This window comes from Heterodontus francisci, chromosome 6, assembly GCF_036365525.1.
Source record: "Heterodontus francisci isolate sHetFra1 chromosome 6, sHetFra1.hap1, whole genome shotgun sequence".
NCBI lineage: Eukaryota > Metazoa > Chordata > Chondrichthyes > Heterodontiformes > Heterodontidae > Heterodontus > Heterodontus francisci.
In genome coordinates this window covers 21,729,516-21,753,607 of record NC_090376.1, presented here as the reverse complement: position 1 = coordinate 21,753,607, position 24,092 = coordinate 21,729,516, and positions in this window count along the sequence as shown.

The following is a 24,092-nucleotide window of genomic DNA, read 5'->3' as shown; positions in this document are numbered from 1 at the left end:
CCTTCACCTCCACTCTATCCAGGCCCCTTAAAATTCTTTACATTTCAATCACATCTCCGCTCAGCCTTCTCTGTTCCAAGGAGAACAGCCCCAGCCTATCCAATCTTTCTTCATAGCTGCATTTTTTCGATCCTGGCAACATCTTCATAAATCTCCTCTATACCCTCTCTAGTGCAATTACATCATTTCTGTAATGAGGTGAGCAGAAATGCACACAGTACTCAAGTTGTGGCCTAACCAATGAGTTATACAGTTCCAGCATAACCTCCCTGCTCTTGTATTCTATAACTTGGCTCATAATGAAAAGGATTCCATATGCCTTCTTAACTACCTTATTGATCTGTCCTGCTACCTTCAGGGATCTGTGGGTATTCACTCCAAGGTCCCTCACTTCCTCTAAACTTCTCAATATTTTCCCATTGATCGTGTATTCCTTTGCCTTGTTTGACCTTCCCAAATGCATCACCTCACACTTCTCCAAGTTGAATTCCAATTGTCACTTTTCTGCCCATCTGACCAGACCATCAATATCTTCCTGCAGCCTACAGCTATCCCCCTCGCTACCTACCATATAGCCAATATTTGTGTGGTCCGCAAACTTCTTGTTCGTGCCCCCTACATTTATGTCCAAATCATTAATATACACCACAAAAAGCAAGAGACCCAGTACTGAGCCCTGCGGAACGCAATTGGAAACAGCACTCCAGTTGCTAAAACACCCGTCAACAATTACCCTTTGTTTCCTGCCACTGAGCCAATTTTGTATCCACCTTGCTGCATTTCCCTGGATCCCATGGCATTTCATTTTTTTGACCAGTCTGCCATGTGGGACCTTGTCAAAAGCCTTGCTAAAATCCATGTAGACCACATCAACTGCATTACATTCATCTATCTTCCTTGTTACTTCTTCAAATAATTTGATCAATTTGATCAAACAAGATCTTCCCTTAACAAATCCATGTTGACTATCCTTGATTAACCTCTGCCTTTCTAAGAGACAGTTTATCCTGTCTTTCAGAATAGATTCCAATAATTTGCCCACTACTGAGGTTAGACTGACTGGCCTGTAATGATTCGGTCTATCCTTCACTTCCTTTTTAAACAGAAGTACAGCATTAGAAATTCTCCTATCCTCCGGCACCACACCTGTATCCAGTAGGGAGTGGAAAATGATGGTCAGACCTTTGGCTATTTCCTCTCTTGCTTCTTTTAACAGCCTAGGATACATTTCAACTAGCCCTGGTGATTTATCAACTTTCAAGGATGCTAATCCCATTAATAATTCCTGTCTCCCCATATTTATCACATCTAATACTTCACATTCTTCCTCCTTAACTACAATATCTGCATCATCCCCCTCTTTTGTGAAGTCAGGCGCAAAGTATTTATTAAGAACCATACCAATATCTTCTGTTCCTACACATAGGATGTACCAACAGGGGGAATCTTATCGGAGTTGGCCAATTAAGAGGTCACCTCCACCTTCGGCGTCCAATGGCGGACATCACTGCCTACTCCAATGGAGGCCGGCAGCCCCCACTGTGAGACTGCTGCGATATGGGCAGACAGTAGCCTTGCATTTGCTGCCACTGAGGTCCTCCACACCCTGAAACGTTACGAGACTCCAACCTCCCACTGTGAGGCCACCTCATCTCACCTGCACGAGGACCGGCACAGCAGGAGCATGTGTGCTGTTCACAAGATCTCATGGCACTCAGTTCAACCAGGATTCTACAGGCACAGTGTAGACATGTCCTCACGAAGAAAAAGGGTGGTACTGCCAAATCTAGAGTCCCATGGTTATCTAGAAGCATACAGGGTAAGATAAAGCAGAAAAAGAAAGCTTTGACAGGGTTCAGAATGAATACTTTGTCTCTGTCTTTGCAAGGGAGAGGGATTATGCAGATATTGCAGTTAAAGAGGAGGAATGTGAAATATTAGATACAATATAAGCATAATGAGAGAGGAAATGCGAAAGGGTCTGACATCCTCTGGTCTGGATAAGTCACCAGGGCCGGATAGATTGTATCCCAGGCTGTTAAAAGAAGCCAGGGAGGAAATAGCAGATGCTCTGAGGAGCATTTTCAAATCCTCACTAGATTCAGGTGAGGTACCAGAGGATTGAAGGTCTGAAAACGTTGTACCGTTGTTTAAAAAGGGTGCGAGGGATTGGACAAATAATTATAAACTGGTCAGTCTGAGGTTGGTAGTGGGCAAATCTTTAGAATCAATTCTGAGAGATAGGATAAACTGTCACTTAGAATGGCACGGATTAATCAGGGATAGTCGGCATGGATTTGTCTTACTAACTTAATTACATTTTTTGAGGAAGTAACAAGGAGGATTGATGAGGGTAGTGCAGTTGATGTTGTCTGCATGGATTTTAGTAAGGCATTTGACAAGTTCCCATGTGGCAAACTGGTCAGAAAAGTAAAAATCCATGGGATTCAGGGGGAATGTGGTGAGTTGGATCCAAAATTAGCTCAGTGACAGGAAACAAAGAACAATGGTGGACAAATTGTTTTGCGAATGGAATGCGGTTTCCAGTGGCGTTCCGCAGGGCTCATTGTTGGGTCCCTTGCTGTTTGTGGTATATATTAATGATTTAGACTTAAATGTGGGAGGCATGATTGAGAAATTTGCAGATGACACAAAAATTAACCATGTAGTTGATAGTGAAGAGGATAGCTGTAGACTCCAGAATGATATCAATGGTTTGGTTGAGTGGGTGGAAAAGTGGCAAATGGAATGTAATTTAGAGAAGTGTGAGGTAATGCATTTGGGGAGGGCAAACAATGCAAGGGAATATACAAAAACAAGAGGATATTGAGAGGGGTAGAGGAAGTAAGAGACCTTGGAGTGCATGTCCACAGATCACTGACGGTGGCAGGACAGGTAGATAAAGTGCAGAAGAATGCGGAATGCTTTCCTTTATTGGCCGAGGTATAGAATACAAATGCAGGGATGTAACACTGCAACTATATAAAACGCTGGTTAGGCAACAGCTAGAGTACTGCGTACAGGTCTGGTCACCACATTACAGAAAGGACATAATTGCTCTGGAGAGAGTACAGAGGAGATTTATAAGAATATTGCCAGAGCTTGAAAGTTGCAGCTATGAAGAAAGATTGGATAGGCTAGGGTTGTTTTCTTTAGAACAGAGGAGACTGAGGGGTGACTTAATTGAAGTGTACAAAATTATGAGAGGCCTAGATAGCATAGGCAGGAAGGACCTGTTTCCCCTAGTGGAGAGGTCAGTTACAAGGGGGCACAGATTTAAGGTGGTTGGTAGAAGGATTAGAGGGGACATGAGGAAAAATTTTTTCACCCACAGGGTGGTGGGTGTCTGGAATTCACTGCCCGGATTGGTGGTGGAGGCAGATACCCTCAACTCTTTGAAAACGTACCTGGACATGCACCCGAAGTGCTGCAACTTGCAAGGCTACGGACCAGGTACTGGAAGGTGGGATTAGATTGGGTGGCTAGTTTTTTCAGCTGGCACAGACATGATGGGCTGAATGGCCTCTTTCTATGCCGTAACTTTTCTATGGTTCTTTTTAATTGACATTTAAATTACTGTAATTGTATGCCTGCCACTGCCAGATGGGCAACCACTGCCACTTTTAGCCCACCTCTGGGAAAAGCGCACAGAGGCAGGAAGGTGCCGGGGAGGCAACCCGACCTGAACTTTTTCAAATTTACTCTGGCTCCTGCCTCCAAAGCCACCTCCGCAGGGCTGATAAGATTCCACCCTCTGTATCTGTCTTCATGATAGAAGACACAAATAACATTCCAGAAACAATGGGGAACCAAAGGTTTAGTGAGAATGAGGAGCTTAAAGAAATCAGTATAAGTAAAGGAGTAGTACTGGAGAAATTAGTGGGACTAAATGGTGACAGATCTCCTGGGCCAGTTGATCTACATCCTAGGGTTTTAAAAGAGGGAGCTGCAGAGATTGTGGATGCAATGGTTTTGATCTTCTAGAATTCCTTAGATTCTAGAACGGTTCCCAAGGATTGGAAGGTAGCAAACATAACATTGCTCTTTAAGAAAGGGGGAAGAGAAAAAGGGGAACTCTAGAGCAGTTAGCCTAACTTCAGTAATGTACAAAATGCTCAAATCTATTATTATTAACAGGACACTTCGAAAATCATATGATTGGGCAGAGTCAACATAGATTTATGAAAAGGAAATCATATTTGACAAACCTGTTAGAATTTTTTGAGGATGTAACTAATAAGATGGATAAGGGGAAGCCAGTGAAAGTAGGGTATTTGGATTTTCAAAAAGCTTCAATGAGATGCCATACAAGAGATTATTACACAAAATTACAACACATCGGATTGGGGGAATAAATATGTTAGCATAATTAAGGATTGGTTAATGACCAGAAGACAGTGAGTAGAATAAACAGGACATTTACGAGTTGGCAAGGCTGTAACTAGCAGGGTACCACAAGGATCAATGATTTGGGCTCAGCTATTCACAATCTATATTAACGACTTAGATGTGTATAATGTATCCAAGTTTGCTGACTTTACAAAGCTAGAAAGTAAACAGCAAAGAGGATGCAAATAGCCTGCAGAGAGGCGTAGACAGATGAGTCAGCAAAAACATGGTCGATGGAATATCTTTAGCTTCCTTGTCTCGAGAGACAGCGGGTAAGTGCCTAGAGGTGGTCAGCGGTTTGTGGAACAGCACCTGGAGTGGCTATAAAGACCAATTCTAGAGTGACATACTCTTCCACAGGTGCTGCAGATAAAATTGGTTGCTGGGGCTGTTGCACAGTTGGCTTTCTCCTTACACTTCTGTCTCTTTTCCTGCCAACTGCTACGTCTCTTCGACTCGCCTCTCTTTAGCCCCGCCTTTATAGCTGTCCACCAGCTCTGGCGATCGCTGGCAACTGACTCCCACGACTTGTGGTCAATGTCACAGGACTTCATGTCGCGTTTGCAGATGTCTTTAAAGCGGAGATATGGATGGCCGGTGGGTCTGATACCAGTGACGAGCTTGCTGTATAATGTGTCCTTGGGGATCCTGCCATTTTCCATGCGGCTCACATGGCCAAGCCATCTCAAGCGTCGCTGGCTCAGTAGGGTGTACATGCTGGGGATGTTGGCCGCCTCGAGGACTTCTGCGTTGGAGATACGGTCCTGCCACCTGATGCCAAGGATTCTCCGGAGGCAGCGAAGATGGAATGAATTGAGATGTCGCTTTTGGCTGATATATGTCGTCCAGGCCTCGCTGCTGTAGAGCAAGGTACTGAGGACACAGGCTTGAAACACTCGGACTTTTGTGTTACGTGTCAGTGCGCCATTTTCCCGCACTCTCTTGGCCAGTCCGGACATAGCAGCAGACGCCTTTCCCATGTCCTTTTTGATTTCTGCATCGAGAGACAGGTTACTGGTGATAGTTGAGCCTAGGTAGGTGAACTTTTGAACCACTTTCAGAGAGAGTGTGGTCGCCGATATTGATGGATGGAGCATTTCTGACGTCCTGTCCCATGATGTTTGTTTTCTTGAGGCTGATGGTTAGGCCTAATTCGGTGCAGGCAGCCGCAATCCTGTCGCTGAGTCTCTGCAGACACTCTTCTGTGTGGGATTTTAATGCAGCATCGTCAGCAAAGAGGAGTTCCCTAATGAGGACTTATCGTACTTTGGTCTTTGCTCTAAGATGGGCAAGGTTGAACAACCTGCCATCTGATCTTGTGTGGAGGGAAATTCCTTCTTCTGAAGACTTAAACACATGTGAGAGCAGTAGTGAGAAGAAGATCCCAAACAGTGTGGGTGCGAGAACACAGCCCTGTTTCATGCCACTCAGGATAGGAAAGGGGTCTGATGAGGCACCACTATGCTGAATTGTGGCTTTCATATTGTCATGGAATGAATTGCTGATACTTAGTAGCTTTGGTGGACATCCAATCTTTGCTAGTAGTCTGAAGAGACCACATCTGCTGACGAGGTCAAAGGCTTTGGTGAGATCTATGAAGGCAACGTAGAGGGGCATCCGTTGTTCACGGCATTTCTCCTGTAGCTGGCGAAGGGAGAACAGCATGTCAATGATGGATCTCTCTGCTCGAAAGCTGCACTGTGCCTCAGGGTAGACAAGGTCAGCCAGCTTCTGGAGTCTGTTTAAAATGACTCGAGCGAAGGCTTTTCCCACTGTGCTGAGCATGGAGATTCCACGGTAGTTGTTGCAGTCACCGCGGTCACCCTTGTTCTTATAGAGGGTGATGATATTGGCATCGTGCATGTCCTGTAGTACTGCTCCCTCATCCAATACAATGCGGCAAAGTATGAAGTTATCCACTTAGGTAGGACAAATAAAAACAGAATATTTTTGAATGGAGAGAGACCGGGGAATGTTTGTTTTCAGAGGGACCTGGGTGTCCTTGTATATTAATCACAGAAAGTTAACATGTAGGTAAGCAAATGGTATGTGAGCTTTTGTTACAATAGGATTGGAGTATAAGGGTAGAGAAGTCTTGCTACAATTTTACAGGGCATTGATGAGGCCACACCTGGAATACTTGTGCAGTTTTGTTCTCCTTACCGAAGGAAGGAGACACTTGTCTCAGAGGGAGTACAAGGAAGGTTCACTAGATTGGTTTTTGGGACAAGTTGACTGTCCTCTGAGGAGACATTGAGTAGGCAAGGCCTATATTCCTTGGAGTTTAAAAGAATTAAGTGATCCAATTGAAAGATATAAAATTCTTAGGCGGCTTGACAGGGTAGATGCTGAGATAATGGACTGAATTTTATTAGTGGGCTGCAAATCGCAGTGACGTGCTTTGGAGTCAGTGGCCTTCAGGCGCGGATGCGCCGTCGCTGAGCCCCCGCGATATTTCATGGAGGGGTCGGAGCAGCCGTCCCTGATGACGTAGAAGGGGCAGCCGCTCTGCCCCAGCAACGGCGTCCGGCGCCACTGCACAGGTGCCAGCGCCATTTTTAAAGGGCTGCAGGCCCTGCAGTTTAATTAAAACTTTTAAAGGTCCCGCTGGACGAAAATTGTCCATAAAATGTTATTTAAACTTTGAATCCCCTTTCACACTACCCCTTCCCCACTGAGTTCACCATAAATAGAATTACCTATCCCACCTGATAATCACTTTTGAATGTGTCAACCTTTCACCCCCCCGTCACCTTCAGCACCTTTGACCCTCAACCCCTTCCCACCATCCCTACAATCAATAACAATAGTTCTCCCCTATTCCACCTCCCCCCACCTCGCACCCTGAAATTTTCACTCCTTCCCCCTCCCCACCAATGTCATGTCGCAGAAATCCAAACGGAGTTCCGAAGGCATAGGAGTTACGGCTAGCTGGCCGGAATACCGGCGTGGGACAGCCATCGCTACCAGATAGGTAATTATTCTTTCCTTTTAATCTCATTTGCATATTAAGATGAAGGTCCCGCCACTGAGCGGGGTTGGGGGGCGGGGGCGGGGGGTGGTGGAGCGCACTGAGGCCTCGCTGCCACTGGTAAAGTACGGCGGAGTCTTCTTGATGTCAGAGGTCATGGCGAGCCTCTCCCAGAAGAATTTTCCTGGCCCCCCCCGCCATGACTCCCAATGCCGGAGGGCTCATAAAATTCAGCCCAATGTTTCCCCTGGCTGGGGAAATCTGGAAAATGGGATCACAGTCTCAGGATGACCGGTCGGCCATTTATGACTGAAATGAAGAGAAATTTCTTCGCTCAAAGCGTTGTGAATCTTTGGAATTCTCTACCCCAAAGAGGTGTGGATACTCAGATGGTGATTATATTCAGAACAGAGGTAGATTGACTTTTGGATATTAGGGAATATGGGCAACGTGTGGGAAGGCGGAGTTAAGGGAGAAGATCATCCATGATCTGGTTGAATGGCGGAGCAGGCTCGAAGGGCCAAATGGCCTACTCCTCCACCTATTATGTTCGTATGAGTACAATCCCTTAAATCGCAGAAAATACTCTTATCTCATGATAAAAATAGAACTTTGTTTATTCAGTAACAATAAAGCAGATGCTCTGATCAGTATGATAGGCATCCAGTCAGGGTGCTTGAACAATCATGAGTGGACTAAGTCTGCCCTATTTGCAGTAAGCTCTAAGATGTTCTCCAAAGGATTAAAGGCTGCCTGCATTAATAGTGACTGAGAGCTAGTGCTTCAGTGAACCAAAGGCAAAGATTCAAAAATTTATTTTTAACCTTGGACTCCTGCCTTGGAATAACAGGTTCCCACAACAACCCTTTTTTTAAATTTCTTCTTTCCTTAAGTTTCAATGTGTTTGTCATGCATCTCTCCATGCCTTAATCAGCATGCAAGGAATTATATTGCTTTAGCAATGAAATGCCCATTTACTTCAGAATGGCTGTTAATTTTACTGTATGCCATGCTTCAGCAGCTGCCTCTTTCATTTGTGCAACAACTTTTTGTGTCCCTCAAACAGTTTGGACATGTGTATTGAAATATGGGGCCATTAATTTCCTCGACGCGACTCGCACAGCTGTTGTACCATTAAACAAAAAGTATTGGAGCTACAATGGTCTCCAGAGAGAGATAAACACAGTTTCCTGGGAAGCTTATTCACAGTTTTTCTGTATGTAAGCTTTAATCTAAAACTGGTATAAAATCATTGCAGCTGCTGAATTTTAAGGAAACTTCTGTGCAGAAAATGAACTGTGCAGAACACTAGGGGACAAGAACAAAATCAGGAATACTGTTGGCCTTTTATTTCTTGCTCAAATTACTGCATGTATTACCCAATATCTGTATTACACTTGCACAGAATTATGAATATCCAAGTATCATTTTTGTCCAAAGAGGTGAAGAATGCACCATTTCCACACCTTCAGACCTTCAAGCCCTCCTGGGGGTGGGTGAGGTTGAATTAAAGGCGGGAAGAACAAACCCGGGGTTTGGTTGCCACCGAATCACCCAGCATTATCACTCATGCTACCCTGGAGAGAATGACACTAGTACTGACTGCCAACTCCCTCATGCCCAGAATTACAGAACATTTCTACAACTTCACCCCTCTTCCTTTTCTTCATTGTCCACCCTGTGAACCAACATATTCTTCACCCTATTAAAGCAAAACATTCACAACTAATCATTCAGGCAACACTCTGGTTTAGCATGTCTGCAATTCCCTATCTTGTGCTTTGGCTACACACACTAACTGCCTTGCTGTACCTCAGAATACCTTCCTCCAGTTTAAAACCCTCATTCCACACTTCTATTGCTTCACACCTAAAATGCCAGATGCCACATAGTCCTTAACTACCAGCCTTACCCTCATTTACTTATTTCTTTGCAGGAAAGGTTGGAGTACAATGCCTAGCAAAGGCAGGTCACCGAAAGGGAACATCCATATTGTCAAACCTCTTGAGAAAATAGCCAGACTGCTCATGGGCATGAACACAGCTCTTGCTGAGGGAGGTTTTGAGGTCGGCAGCATCTTGCTGGCACCAGGTTAATAGTTGAGATCCTGCACTGTCATCCTGACATCCTGTGAAGCACCACACAACCACATCCCTCTACCCCCTTTCTGTCTCCTAAAACTCAAGGGTGTGATGCTCATTTTTGCCTTCTACAGTTCCTTCCCGCCATTCCACTAGTAAGCAAGTAGGACAGGAGGAGGAAGATGAAGGTGAACAGGCTGATGAGGACCAATCAACCCAGGAGCCATAACTGCACAGAAGCTGCCATCCCTCAAGACAGCAGTGCTTGCCAGGCTCCCAGCCATCCTTCTCAAAGCATCGTAGCAGTAGACTGTAGAAGGTGGGATGAGGTTGTCCAGGAATAGCCTCTAGAGATGCAGCCAGCAGCAGTGCAACAACACAAGGCAGACGTTATGGGAGGAGGGCCTCCTCAGTCCAATAACCCTTCCATGCAGCATGAGCAGCCAAACCACTCCTCCTGACCTTTCTCAACTTTAGGACTCTCAAAGAGCTCAGCAACCAATTTGTGCACAGCAAGATCCCACAGACACCAATGCGATAATGACCAGATAATCTGCTTCAGTAATATAGGTTGAGAGGTAAATTTTGGTCAGGAGACTGGGGAGAACACCCCTGCTCTTCTTCAAAATAGTGCCACGGGATCCTTTACAAGGGCAGTGGGGACCTTGATGTAATGACTCATTGAAATACAACACCTCCAGTAGGCCAAAACAAAAACAAAAGCACAGTCACTAAAGAACCTCAGAAATCTTCTATTACAAATCTTCAGCCCTTTCAACAGAAGGAACTCCTCAATTTGCCTGCACAGCTTGATCCTAAGAGCAGCTGTGTCTCATCTCAACAGGAGTAACTTACCCTGAGTGGATTAATGGACCAAATCCAGGAAATTTCATGTACAGCACCACTGACTGTCGGTCAGCTGAATGTAAATTAGGTCAGTGATGGCTTATTTATTTATTTAGAGATACAGCACTGAAACAGGCCCCCGGCCCACCGAGTCTGTGCCAACCATCAACCACCCATTTATATTGATCCTACACTAATCCCATATTCCTACCAAATCCCCACCTGTCCCTATATTCGCCTACCACCTACCTATACTAGGGGCAATTTATCATGGCCAATTTACCTATCAACCTGCAAGTCTTATGGTGGTGGGAGGAAACCGGAGTACCCGGCGAAAACCCACGCAGACACGCTTGAGGGAGAAGATTGTAAGGAAACTCCACAGGAGATTCTTAAAATGCAAAAGTGTCAGAATGAGGGGTTCCTCGAGAGTCTGTTCACTAGAAAAACTTTCAATGCTGTTCACTGCTCAGGCATTGCCAACGACATGGAAATTCAGAGTCATAGAAATTAGAAAACAGACAGGAGCCATTCTGCCTAATCAGTCTGTGTCGGTGTTTACCTGCCACACAGCAAATAGACCAAATCAAGTTTACCCACTCTGTCCCACATCCCTTTGTCCCTTTTTTCTCCACACACCAATCCAATCCAATTTTGAATGTTGATATTGGCTATAACTTTCCAAAGAGTGTAAATGGACTTTCTCCCAGACTTGCAGGACATTTAGGATATCAGAGTGGGAAGAACTCCAAGGAAGTTCCCAGCCATAGTTCCTGCCTCAACCATTAAACCTGGAAGTGAATTCCACTGCCTCACAACTCTCTGTAGAAAGTTTTTTCTTGCTGTCTAATCTAAATGTCCTACATTTAATATTGTACCTATGGACCTCAATCTCTTGAATGCCTTCACCACATTCACCATTGTTATGCTATCATTGGGCTGAAAATTCAAAGGAATTTAGCACATTTGGGTACATTTATGCGATTATTGCAGTAAATGCGAGCTTCCTTGATCTTTTTAACAGTGCAAATGCCCTGCCTTGAATCTTCTCTGTATTTATGGACAGAAACACATGAGATCGGGGTACAAATTAATTTGTTTTTGATACCAGGCAGCAGCCTGTGTTATACCTTCTCTAAAGTCCAATACTGCACATGGCGTTCCAAGTGAGGGATTGGTTCACACTGGGTTAAGATGATAATTTTATTTTAATCAAAAACATGGGTTAATAGTAACATGACCAGAGCTCCAGAAAATCAGGCATGGAGGCATGTGAGCTACATGGTACCAAGCTCACACCACTGCAGATGGCAAACACAAGGAGGGCATCTGGTATACTGTGTAAAGATTCCCCACTAGAGTTATTAGGCCCTGACTTTAATGCTAATTAGGTGATTGCCCCTTAATGTGACTGGGTATCTGAGCAGTATTCCAGCCACCATTAAAGTTTTGCAAAGATTTGTGACTTGTGTCTCTTGGCACCCCCACCATTTCTGTTCCCCCTCCCCCAGCTCACAAGACAATTACTTCCCCGACAATGGGCAGACAGCGCAGCCTTTCACTGGTTGCTGTTGCCCAATAACTTGCCCTGGTGGTCCTGCCAGGTCTTATGGTGTCAGCCCATTCGTATGCAGGTGTACGTAGAACTGGCACTGCTGGCAGTGGGTACAGATGTATCATCAACCCCACCATGTTTTTGATTGTAGCACTGATGACATCGGTGCCAGAAAAGAGGGAATTTCTGCCAAATTCTTTCTAATTACATATTGGTGAATGGGTGGTTCCAGGGTGTCAAATGTGCATTTGTTTCAGCTTCGAAACTTTGCCAGTGCATTGCTGTAATAATGGGGGCCACGTTGATAATTACATTTTAATGGGTTGGCAAATCATCTTTTTATGTCAAAATGGGTGGAATCAACATCAACCAAATGATTCACGACCTACAGCACAGTATTACAAAGAAGTCATTCCCCCTCCCCTTCACCCACCACTCCCCCTCTGTTCCGCACCAAAGCAATGACTCCAGTATTACTGGGCCACAAACAGGCCGCTCCATATCTCTATGTCCCCTGGTAAAATCAATATGCAACCTTTTTTGCTTCACTTGCATAGGTTTAATAAGCTACATGCTGAGTTTTCCTTCTGCCTTGGAGTTTAACATCAATCTTCATTCACCTTCATAATGATTCTCACCAACACTTTCAGTATCTCAGGCCTTCATTAGGAGGGATGGCACGTCTAAACCCAACTCTGAAGGTTGAATGAAAAAGGAATTCCTGATGTGTCTTCGCAGCTTTTTTGTTTTCCACTATCCTAATAGTTTTATCTGCATCCTTTAGACTAACTAGGTTAAGTAATCCAGCATAATTAGCACCTCATTAACTGCAATTACTCGCATCACTACGCTGGGACTTCCCAGAGGTGCAGTATCCTGCTGTAGTTATGCCATTCCCCTCTAAACAGAAGCACTCAATTAGGATTTAAAAAATCTTCAAAGAAAACTGTTAGCTAAATTAATTATAAATATAAATGTGACAGGTTTCTTTTTTAACAAGGCTGCATTCTCTCTTCAGTCATGTTACAATTATATTATTGGTTTCTCTGGGAATTTTTAGCCTTGTGTTATGAGATGTGCTTTGAATCTTATTCTCCTATGGAATGAAATCAAAGACGTAATTGTGCTGTTTATCAGCAGGATGCATAGAAACAAAACAGACTTCCACTATCATCAATACTCAACCATTTGCTTTTAGTATTACTGCCAAGACATAAATCCAGGTTCTGGAAGTGGAACTGTTGTTAATATGGCACAGAAAAGGTCAGTAAAAGGTCAGAAATGAAAAAACTCTGGCTTTGAATTTGAAAAGGAATATCTAGTTCCAGAACGTTAATTAGACGCCATCACCTAATCAGTGTGTCTCAGCTTACAGAGTAAAATACAGCATATGTCAATATTAGTGTCACAACAGTGGTACTGAGTATTGATAATGCTTGTCTCTTCCTGTCGAGAGTCACAGTACCTTGTGACAATTAACCTGCCATGGATGTCACAGTTAAATTCTTACCTGGTGCTTAGTGCCAGAATGGACAAAGGAAAATCATGTCTATCAGTAACCTTCAAGAAGCTTATATAGATAATTTAAAAATTGGCATCCACTGGGCAAACAGAGTGACAAGTTAAAGGCGAGTTGCTAAAGTGCATCCTGTGCAGCAGTGAACAAGGAAAGGGATGGAATTCCTGATGAGGGAACAGTGTTTGTGGCAGGGCCCAAAGACAGTGACTTTAGTCTTTCCAATACCTCATTGGAGAAAATGTCAGCTCATCCAGGATACTGTCTGACAACAAGAAGCACGTGAGTATGCAAGGCAGGATTTTACGGGAATGGGGGTCCCGAGCCCACACTTGCCAGCAATGGGACAGGCTCAGCGATTTTCCATGAGGCGGCCTCCTCATTGGTCGCCTCTGGGCTCGCCATCCAATTTAGACAGCAGCCAGGCTCCCAATGCTACTGACCCAGTCAGAAGGCTGGCAGCTTCAGAGCCTCAGCAGCCCCACCGAGAGCAATGGGCACTGCTGAGGCAGGTATGAGATTGAGAGGATGCCTCAACATGGAGGTGCCCCTGGAGAGGTAAGTTTTACATTAAACTTCAGAGCCGCCAAGCAGGGAGGACCCTTCAGATGGCGGATTGGGGCCATGGGGGGCTGGCATCCCTGCCTGCTGCCTCCCACCCCCCCCACCCCCCCTCCACCATGGTGGGCCATGTCACCTCTGGCTCCAATGGCTCCCTGGGCTGCCACAGGGAGGCTGCCTCCATGATGTTGGCAGCCTCCCCACATGGCGGGGAGCTGCTCTGCCACTGGAAAATTGCAGGCAGGCCCCAAGAACTGACACTAATGAGGTCATTAAATATTTAAATTAACTGCTCTTCTCCATTCGGCGGGCAGTCGTTCTGCATCCATTCCCGCCACTGAGAAACTTAGCTGGCGATGGGACTCCATCAGGGAGCTGTCCCAATGCAGCTCGCCACTATTTTCCCGACCCCTCGCCTCTCGGCCCACCTGCTAGGTGCCAGGAAAATCCTGCCCAATCCAATTATGTCACCAAGGGGCAGCATATAGATGAGGAATAAGAGGGGGTCAAGGATAGATCCTGGAGGGACTCCAGAGATAACGCTGTAAAGGTGGGAAGAGAAGCCACTGCAGGAGACTCTCTGGCTACCACTAGATAGGTAAAAGGTAGGAACCAGGCAGTGGAAATCCCACTAACTTGGATAACTGATGAGAGGCGATGGAGGAGGATAGTGTGGTCAACCAGGTCAAAGCTGTAGACAGGTGGAGAAGGATGACGAGGGATGGTGATAGAGGATGTCATTTGTTGCCTTGATTAATTCTATCATTCAACAGTTGGCAACCATTGTACGTATGACATAAGATAAGAAGTGGCATGCTAATTTCACAGGGCAACCTAACTAGCCCCAGACAGTTGCTGACTTAATGCCAATTGGCATTTGAATTTAGGTCGCATTAACAAGAAGCAAACAAAATGTATTTGATAACTGGAACCACATAGTGACAGGTAGCAAAACGATATCAAATTGCATTAATCATGAATAGCCTTTACTCTCATCAGCCCCAATTTACTTAGTCATGAAGAATGAATAAAAAGTGAGTGGATGATTTGATAATGACCATTTTATTGATCCCTGGAGCCCAAGTGGTTTAACAGAAACTGTGCATTATAAGTTAATTGTTTTTGGCGCAACACTTAACATGCTAATGAAACATGGACAGATTGCACCTCAACTCATACTTCTGTTACTGTTTCTGAAAACACAACTAAGACAAACCAAAGCCAAAGGCAGTCAGAGTCACACTACACTATTCCAAAGTCTCCTGTGGCAGAGCAGATAATGGACCAATTTGTGATTTTCACCACATTTTAACTGTGTAACTTGGCCTCTGCAGTATGAACTGTTCAATAATGGTATGTTTTATAGGGCAACTTAAGTGTCACTGGAAAACAGTTTCTTGCTTAGCAATGATGCTGAAGTGGCTGTATAAATGTGAGGTCAGGTCCCAAACTGAATTCAGAGAGTAGAGCTGTGAGACCCCTGAAGTAGAAAGTCTTGCGTTATTTGTGCCTCGCAGTTTATGGAGTATAACTAAGTAGTCACGTGCAGAATTCTCTCCTGGGCTGAAAAATTCAAACCAGATCCAAGCATTATGAATGGTGTATTCACCTGGCATAAACTAACTTATTCTTAGACAAGTAGTGAGAGTATAAATTAGTTTTAACTCTCAATATATGGAACAGTGACTCCTGGCTCACTTTTCAATTTGTCTCTACAACTTTGAAGAACTGCATGAGTTCATTATCAATGACTTTCATAAGGCTTTTATAATCAAAAATTGAAACATTTTCCTCCCTCTCCAGTTGCCTTTTGCTTTTTTTTTGGTAGAGTACGAATGTTCAAATCAGTGCTAAACACAGATAAATCATTCATAGGCATATCTCTACTCCATCCCTCATATTACATCCTTTTGTCAAAGCAACCAGTCTCAACCATGCCTCAGTACAACCCCAGAAACTATTCTATTCTATTCTGCTATTCTACTAATTCAAGAGTAGAAACCTGTTATGGTCTGTAGCCTCAGGCTATTATCATTAACTCCAGTCAAGATTATTTCAGACATTTTGGTTTTCACATTCAGTGCTAACTCTAGTTCCTGGGATTGGATTTTCCTTTGACTACTGGAAACTCAATGACACGAAACGTCCAATCATCCATCAGAAGTCCTGTCTCAATGTCCTTTGGCCTCGTTTCCTGTGCAGGATGGGTTTTGAGTGGTTTACAACTGCTGGGTTGTAGGGAAATGCACTTCAATATATGGAAATCTGCTTTAAAGGAGGATCACAATTAAATAATCAGATGGGCAGAGACAGAGCAGATGGTGAAGAGGCCTCGTGTGGGCTAGAATTGAGCATTTAATCACAAAGTACTGATCCTCTGCCCTGGTCTTACAGCTACAGTATTGGTATGGCTGTTCCAGTTAAGCTTCTGGTCATTATTGACTTTCAAAGGCATTGATAGTTGTAAGGCTCCTAGGTGGACCATAGGCTCACACCAAAAATTACATCAGCGATCCCACGGGATGGTTAATATAAGAAATAGAACAATGCCACACTAGCAAACTAGCGTGTACTGTTATGGGGTTGTACTGAGGCATGGTTGAGACTGGTGCTTATTGCTTTGACAAAAGGATGTAATATTAGAGATAGAGTGGAGATATGCCTATGGATGATTTATCTGTGTTTAGCACTGATTTGAACATTCGTACTCTACCAAAAAAAAAGCAAAAGGCAACTGGAGAGGGAGGAAAATGTTTCAATTTTTGATAATAAAGGCCTTATGAAGGTGATTGATGGTGAATTCATGCAGTTCTTCAAAGTTGTACAGACAAATTGAAAAGTGAGCCCTTTAGTCCAGGTCAGACTTCGAGTTCAAATTGGCGAGCTTAATGAAGGAAATGATTTTCAGACATCACCACACATGTCAAGAGTACACAGAGGGATTTCTGTCATAGTTCCTCTGCTCTTTTCCCCTACCACTGCAATTTTTCCCCTTTTTTAGTATAGATCTAATTCCCCTTTGACAATCACTCTTGAATTTGCTTCTGTGGGAGGCCCATCGAATCAAATGCTAATTAGGCACTTAAGTAGACCTCCATGGGATCAAGGACCCTGTCAACGAAAGTCCCGCCCTCCGAGAGCTGGCAGCAATCAGAGGCCGACAGCTCTTTAACTGAGCAGCACCACTATAGAGGTAGAGGCTGCTGCTAGTGGAGCACACACCTGAGACCCAGGAGCGGGCTGGTTCCAGGCCACAGGTAGGTCAGGGCAGGAGGTGTCTTGTGGGGTGGAGGGTCATGAGGGATGGGGTTGTAGGGGGATCATCAGCAAGGGCAGGGGGGTGGCTCTCAGCAGCCCCCCATGCCCTTCCCGTTGCTGGGACCCTCATTCAGGCATGAGGGACATCACCTTCGCCCCCAACTCACTCCCCTCCCACCCCCACAGGAGCCGGCAAGCAACCCACACGACTTTTCTTGCCGTGCTTCCCGTGCAGCGACAGGCCGGCCCATCGCTTGGCTAATTGCAGTGGCGGTAGGATAAGGCTCTTAATTGCGCACTGAAGAGCCTCAATTGATGGCAGGGCGGGAAGGCCATTCACAGGCCTTCTTGCCACCGACAAGTTCGGCGGAGGTGGGATGGTGGCGGGATCCCCCCTCCACCGCTATCCCACCCGATGATATGCTTTCCCCGTTTCCAACCCACCTCAGGGGAGAGCATAAAAATTTCCCCCATTGTCACTCAAAACTGATACTACAAATTGATGTAACCTTTTATTTTTCACACTGTACCACACTGATGGTGGGGCAAAGTGAATTTTATGCTTCCCACCAAAATCTCCTCTTCAGTTTCTCAACAACCAAACTTTTACACACTGTTACATCCAGGGTGAGAGAGGATTGCTGCAATCCCTGTTCCTTTCCCAGTAATCAGTAAGCTTTTCAGAGAAAGATGTGTGTGTTTTTTTTAAATACCTGAGTTTGTGGACAATTTTAGTATTTCTTTGTGGGTTCAAATAATGACAGAGGAATGATCACTCACCCTGACATCTAATGCTACAGCACTTACTCACACAGTCACACACACAAACATACTCAAGGAAGGTACAATTGAAGAGAATAGTGCACTTTTACAGATTAAAAGCAAAAAATAACAGTTCGTATTTCACTTGATTGTCTTGTTCTGGACAACACACTGTTATGAGAGTTTCCATTTTTTGTTAAATCTTGAGAATCTGTATATTAAAAATGAAAAGGATTTCATAGACATTGAATGATTTGGAGATTGCTGAACTTTGTGGGTGTTTTTTGAAAAAGGAAGGTCAACAAAGAGGTTGACCAGTAAACAAGTACTGGAAAACATGTGATTTCAAGCAAACACAGCAGGTGTTCTAACCTGAAAAGACAAATGTTTACAAGGAAATAACAGACCACGATATATAGCTGTCATAGGATTGTTGCTGAACTGTTTTTAGTTTCACTTTCAACTGTTCAAAGCCAGCCGTTTTTGAACTAAAAAAGGCAGTTGGAGATCTGCATATTGACCTGCCAGGAGATCAGAAGAAAATCCAGACCACTGTTACCTCTCTTTGAAGAATCCTTGCTCTTGAAAAGCAAAAGCCTGTATGAAGTTGCACTGTTTGCTCCTGTATTTTGAAGACATCCTGAATGTTTTCAGAAACCTTGCATCTCTAAAAGGACTTTGCTTTGAATGTGTGAGAGCTGAAACCTTTGTTGCTGCACACCTGCTGTAAGACCTATGTGATGCCTTCTGTAGTTGAATTTATTTAAACGCCTACCCAAGCAGACTGTTCATCAACATTGCCGGGAAAGATTCCTAGTGGCAGCCATCTATTTGACTTTGGGACACCTCGACAAAATAAAAGACTTCCATATCTGCTTCTCAGTCTAAGTTTTTTTTTATTCCTTCTGTTTCTTTGTAACAGCTGTAAACAAAAGTCCCTTTTTTTTCGCAGTTAACCGGTTGTGTATGTGACTGTGTGTGAGAGGGCTAGGATAAGAAATAGGGGCTTTAATATTTCAATTCTTGTATATATTTAACTTTATTATTGGTTAAGACTTGGTTTATAATGAATGGATAATTTTGTTGGTTATTAAAGAAACCTGCTTGGTGTGCTTTATTCTGGGAATAAATAGAGTATCTAATTGACTGTTTAGGTAAGTGGGAAAAGTTATTGATATGTTGTGACCTGTGGAGAAGTGGGACTGAATTAACAGTGAACTCCTCCCGCCTCAGTCGTAACAACGTGTTGCATTCCTGATGAAAATGTCTTCACTCCAGAAGTGTAGTTTTGGTAAGTTTAAAAGCTAAAGTCAGATTCCGACATGGTTATTAGGATTCTCTTGAAGTGGTGGTCTTTCTGCAGGTCATGAAGTTGGTTGCTTGAACCCGCGTTACCAGGAGGTCAGTTTGCTGCATTGGCAGACCAGAAATGGGACAGGCTTGGAGACCTTGCAATGTTACAGCCTCTGGTTTGTTTACGGCATAGATGGTATTGCCTTGTCTGCTGCTGTTTCTTTTTGCAGTCAGCATTTAAAGATTAAAAGGAAGTCAAACATGGCTGGCCTACCATGTGATTTTACACAGTTCCTTTTCCAAATATGGTGGTGGTTTTATGTTGATTAGCCACATCCTGGTTTATTGTTGTAAGACATTCATCCTGAGGAGGGGGTTAAGACAATCACCTTCTTTGTCTCATTTCAGAAATGTCTCTTGATGGTTTCAGGATGGATGTGGTTGACACCTCTTAGTCTGCATTGTATCCTTTTGTCCTTTTGAGTCAGTGAGGCAGTTCTTGAATGCACAAACCGCATCATCTGACCTCCAGCAGCCAGCTTTGCATCACATTGTCCACTTTTTAAAGGAAAAATCAATTTCAAAGAGTCCACTTTGAATAAAGTTCATATCTTAAAAGTTAGGAATGTGATATGTCTTTACTGGGCATAAGAGCACATATTAGGGCTGTAGGTGCTCTGGAACCATTTAAGAATCATTTGCACATGCAGTTGGACAAAAAGAAGCTCTTCAAAAATAAATTATGATGAGGCAGGTCTTCATTGTTCAGCTTTAATAACTGCTTTGAACAGCTTTCATTCTCCAATGTAGCTTGAACGCCTGCTATTTATTGGAAAGTCAATCAAAACAGTGTTGGCAATGCAAGAGATCTTTTGTATGCTAGATTGTAATGTAACATGTGGAAGAACAGTGATTTGTTCTCTGATTGGTTTAACAATTAGCTTGCTGCAGCTGCGAACTCCAATTTGGAAATCATTTGACAACTTGTCAAAGCAATCTTACTTTTCCATATGGCATCAGTGCATCCAGAAGAGAACAAACTGTTAGCTGTAGTCATTGAAGCTTTTGCCACCAAATATCACTCCCATTTTACAGCCCTTGCAGCAGCATAGCTTGAGTGTGTGAAATTAATCTAGAGGGAGCTGCTGTGAAAATTACTACTTCATGACATTGGTGTCATTACAAATAACTCTTTAAAGGTGTCTTCTACATGGTAGCTGATTTCCAGGATAGTGTAAGGTCTGAAAGAAATTTTGCTTTGATACAGCAAAGGGAAGGACTTGGTGGATGATGAGCCTAGGGAAGGGAGTGTAGATAGTCTCAGTCATCTCATTATCATAAATGAGGAGGTGTTGGGCGTCTTGCAAAGCATTAAGGTAGATAAGTCCCCAGGGCCTGATGGGATCTACCCCAGAATACTGAGGGAGACAAGGGAAGAAATTGCTGGGGCTTGACAGAAATCTTTGCATCCTCATTGGCTACAGGTGAGGTTCCAGAGGACTGGAGAATAGCCAATGTTGTTCCTTTGTTTAAGAAGGGTGGTAAGGATAATCCTGGAAATTATAGGCTGGTGAGCCTTACGTCAGTGGTCGGGAAATTATTAGAGAGGATTCTTCGGGACAGGATTTACTCCCATTTGGAAACAAACAAACTTATTAGCGAGAGGCAGCATGGTTTTGTGAAGGGGAGGTCGTGTCTCACTAATTTGATTGAGTTTTTTGAGGAAGTGACGAAGATGATTGATGAAGGAAGGGCAGTGGATGTTATCTATATGGACTTTAGTAAAGCCTTTGACAAGGTCCATCATGGCAGACTGGTACAAAAGGTGAAGTCACATGGGATCGGAGGTGAGCTGGCAACATGGATACAGAACTGGCTCTGTCATAGAAGACAGAGGGTAGCAGTGGAAGGGTGCTTTTCTGAATGGAGGGCTGTGACTAGTGGTGTTCCGCAGGGATCAGTGCTGGGACCTTTGCTGTTTGTAGTATATATAAATGATTTGGAGGAAAATGTAGCTGGTCTGATTAGTAAGTTTGCAGATGACACAAAGGTTGGAGGAGTTGCGGATAGTGATGAGGATTGTCAGAGGATACAGCAGGATATAGATCGGTTGGAGACTTGGGCGGAGAAATGGCAGATGGAGTTTAATCCAGACAAATGTGAGGTAATGCATTTTGGAAGATCTAATGCAGGTGGGAAGTATACAGTAAATGGCAGAACCCTTAGGAGTACTGACAGGCAGAGAGATCTGGGCGTACGGGTCCACAGGTCACTGAAAGTGGCAACGCAGGTGGATAAGGTAGTCAAGTAGGCATACGGCATGCTTGCCTTCATCGGTCAGGGCATAGAATATAAAAATTGACAAGTCATGTTGCAGCTGTACAGAACTTTACTTAGGCCACACTTAGAATATTGCGTGCAATTCTGGTCGCCACACTACCAGAAGGACGTGGAGGCTTAGGAGAGGGTACAGAAGAGGTTTACTAGGATGTTGCCTGGTTTGGAGGGCATTAGCTATGAGGAGAGGTTGGATAAACTCGGATTATTTTCACTGGAATGATGGAGGTGGAGGGGTGACATGATAGAGGTTTACAAAGTTATGAGCGGCATGGACAGAGTGGATAGTCAGAAGCTTTTTCCCAGGGTGGAAGAGTCAGTTACTAGGGGACATAGGTTTAAGGTGAAAGGGGCAAAGTTTAGAAGGGATGTGCGAGGCAAGTTCTTTACACAGAGGGTGGTGAGTGCTTGGAACTTGCTGCCAGGGGAGATGGTGGAAGCAGGTACGATAGCGACGTTTAAGAGGCATCTTGACAAATACATGAATAGGATGGGAATAGAGGGATACGGTCCCCGGAAATGCAGAAGGTTTTAGTTTAGGCAGGCATCAAGATCGGCGCAGGCTTGGAGGGCCGAATGGCCTGTTCCTGTGCTGTACTGTTCTTTGTTCTTTATTCTAGTGTCGTTCATGACCTCAGGCCATCCCAAAAATCATTACAGCCAAAGAAGTGCTTTTTGAAGTTTGGTAATGTAGGAAATCCAGTAGCCAATTTGCGCACAGCAAGGTCCACAAGCAGCAAATAAAAGAGCTGTTTCAGTGATTTTGGTTAAGTGATAAATATTGGCCAAGGCAATGGGGAGAACTCCCCTGCTCTTATTCAAAAAGAGCAATGGGACCTTTTACATCCACCTGAAAAGTTTAAAGTCTCATCTGAAAGATGGCATCTCCAACAGTGCAGCACCCCCTCGGTACTGCACTGAAATGTCAGCATAAGTTTTGTGCTCAACGTTCTGGAGTGGGTCTTGAACTCATGACTTTCAGACTCAGAGGTCAGTTTGCTCTCCTCAATGATACCAACCACCCACTCCCTCAACCTGCTTTTGGACCTATGTCTAGCCACACAACAATATCTGCTCAGCCCCAATTGTGTGCTGAAGTGGGGCCAAAGGGTCAACATTAGTAGATTTAGTATTAGAATGCATTAGTAATCTTAGAAGAAACACTGTAGTTATGAGGGACCCTTTGGCCAGATGGGATACTTGACCATTATTCTGGGATTGTACAACTCAGTACTTAATTGCCTCAAACAGCCTGTATAAACATGCTGTCCTTGCTTCACTAAGAAAAGAGACAAGGGTAATTTAGAGATTAGACAAGCAACAATAAACCATGGGAACTAGCAGTGTCAAGATTGGGGGCTGAGATAACAGGAAATATTTGTTGGGGGCCATACAATCCAGTTCATTTATCAAGTCATAAACTTGATATGCATTGAGGATAGTGTGATCAATGAGTAATGACTATTGTATCCTATAAATGTGTGCTGTAAACTCTGTATCATTAAGAAGTTCTTTGGGTTACGAGAAGCTTCTCCCTTGCATATGCTTGAAATAAAGTCTTTATTTGTTGATTCCCGTGGACTTGACAGTAGATAAATTCTTTCCACAACAGTGCTAACCTGTCAAACCATTCATGTAACAAAAGACCTCAAGAGATGCTTTATGGGGAAAACAAATACAATTTCTGTATATTGAAACTGTACCTTAAGATTGTGTGCTTTACATTTTTTTGCAGTACTTCATTGTATTGTTAAAAAAAGTACCTGCAGATCGGTACAGAATGCAGCACCTGTATAGTGCAGTTGCTGTACGTCCATTTGAGAACAGAGGGACAGATGTCAGCCATTCAGTCCATCAAGCCTGCTCTACCATTTTGTTAGTCATGGCAGCTCTATCTGTGTGCCATAGGGAGTAAGGCCATGATTAAAAGATTTTGAGAATCGGCATTCCCTGTAGGGAACTAAGGAGCGGCCTTTTAAAAGTATTCAACCCCCTGGTATCAATTACCTTTATTTATACACTTACTTGAGGACCAGCGTAGAATTCATGCCTGCTCTCATTAGGATATGGAAGGTGGTGGGAGGGGTTGGATCAGCAGAAGTTGTCCACCCCCGGCCCTAATTGCAAACTAGGACCTCACTCACCCCAACTATGCTGGAATTCTGCCTCCCTGGGGGTGGATTCTCTAATAGGGGAAATGTCATTCCCTACCATGTCAATTTCCCACCATTATCCCAAACACCTCAATCAGCTCACCCTATAACATACCTTACATTTGTTTGCATCTCTTACTGTTATTTTTAATCCTGGAGTGAGTTCTTCGATTTAGTGTAATAAACACACAGGATTATTTCAGTGTGTCTGCAATGCCAACAGTTGGAATTTTTGAAAGAAGCCCTGATGTAATGTTCATGTGAGTCTCTGACTACAGTTGAGATGAGGGAACCAGGATGGTTGATGCCTGTAGATACTCTTGGAGGAGTCTTAAAAACCACAGCAGCTCATGTGAAATCGCACAGTACA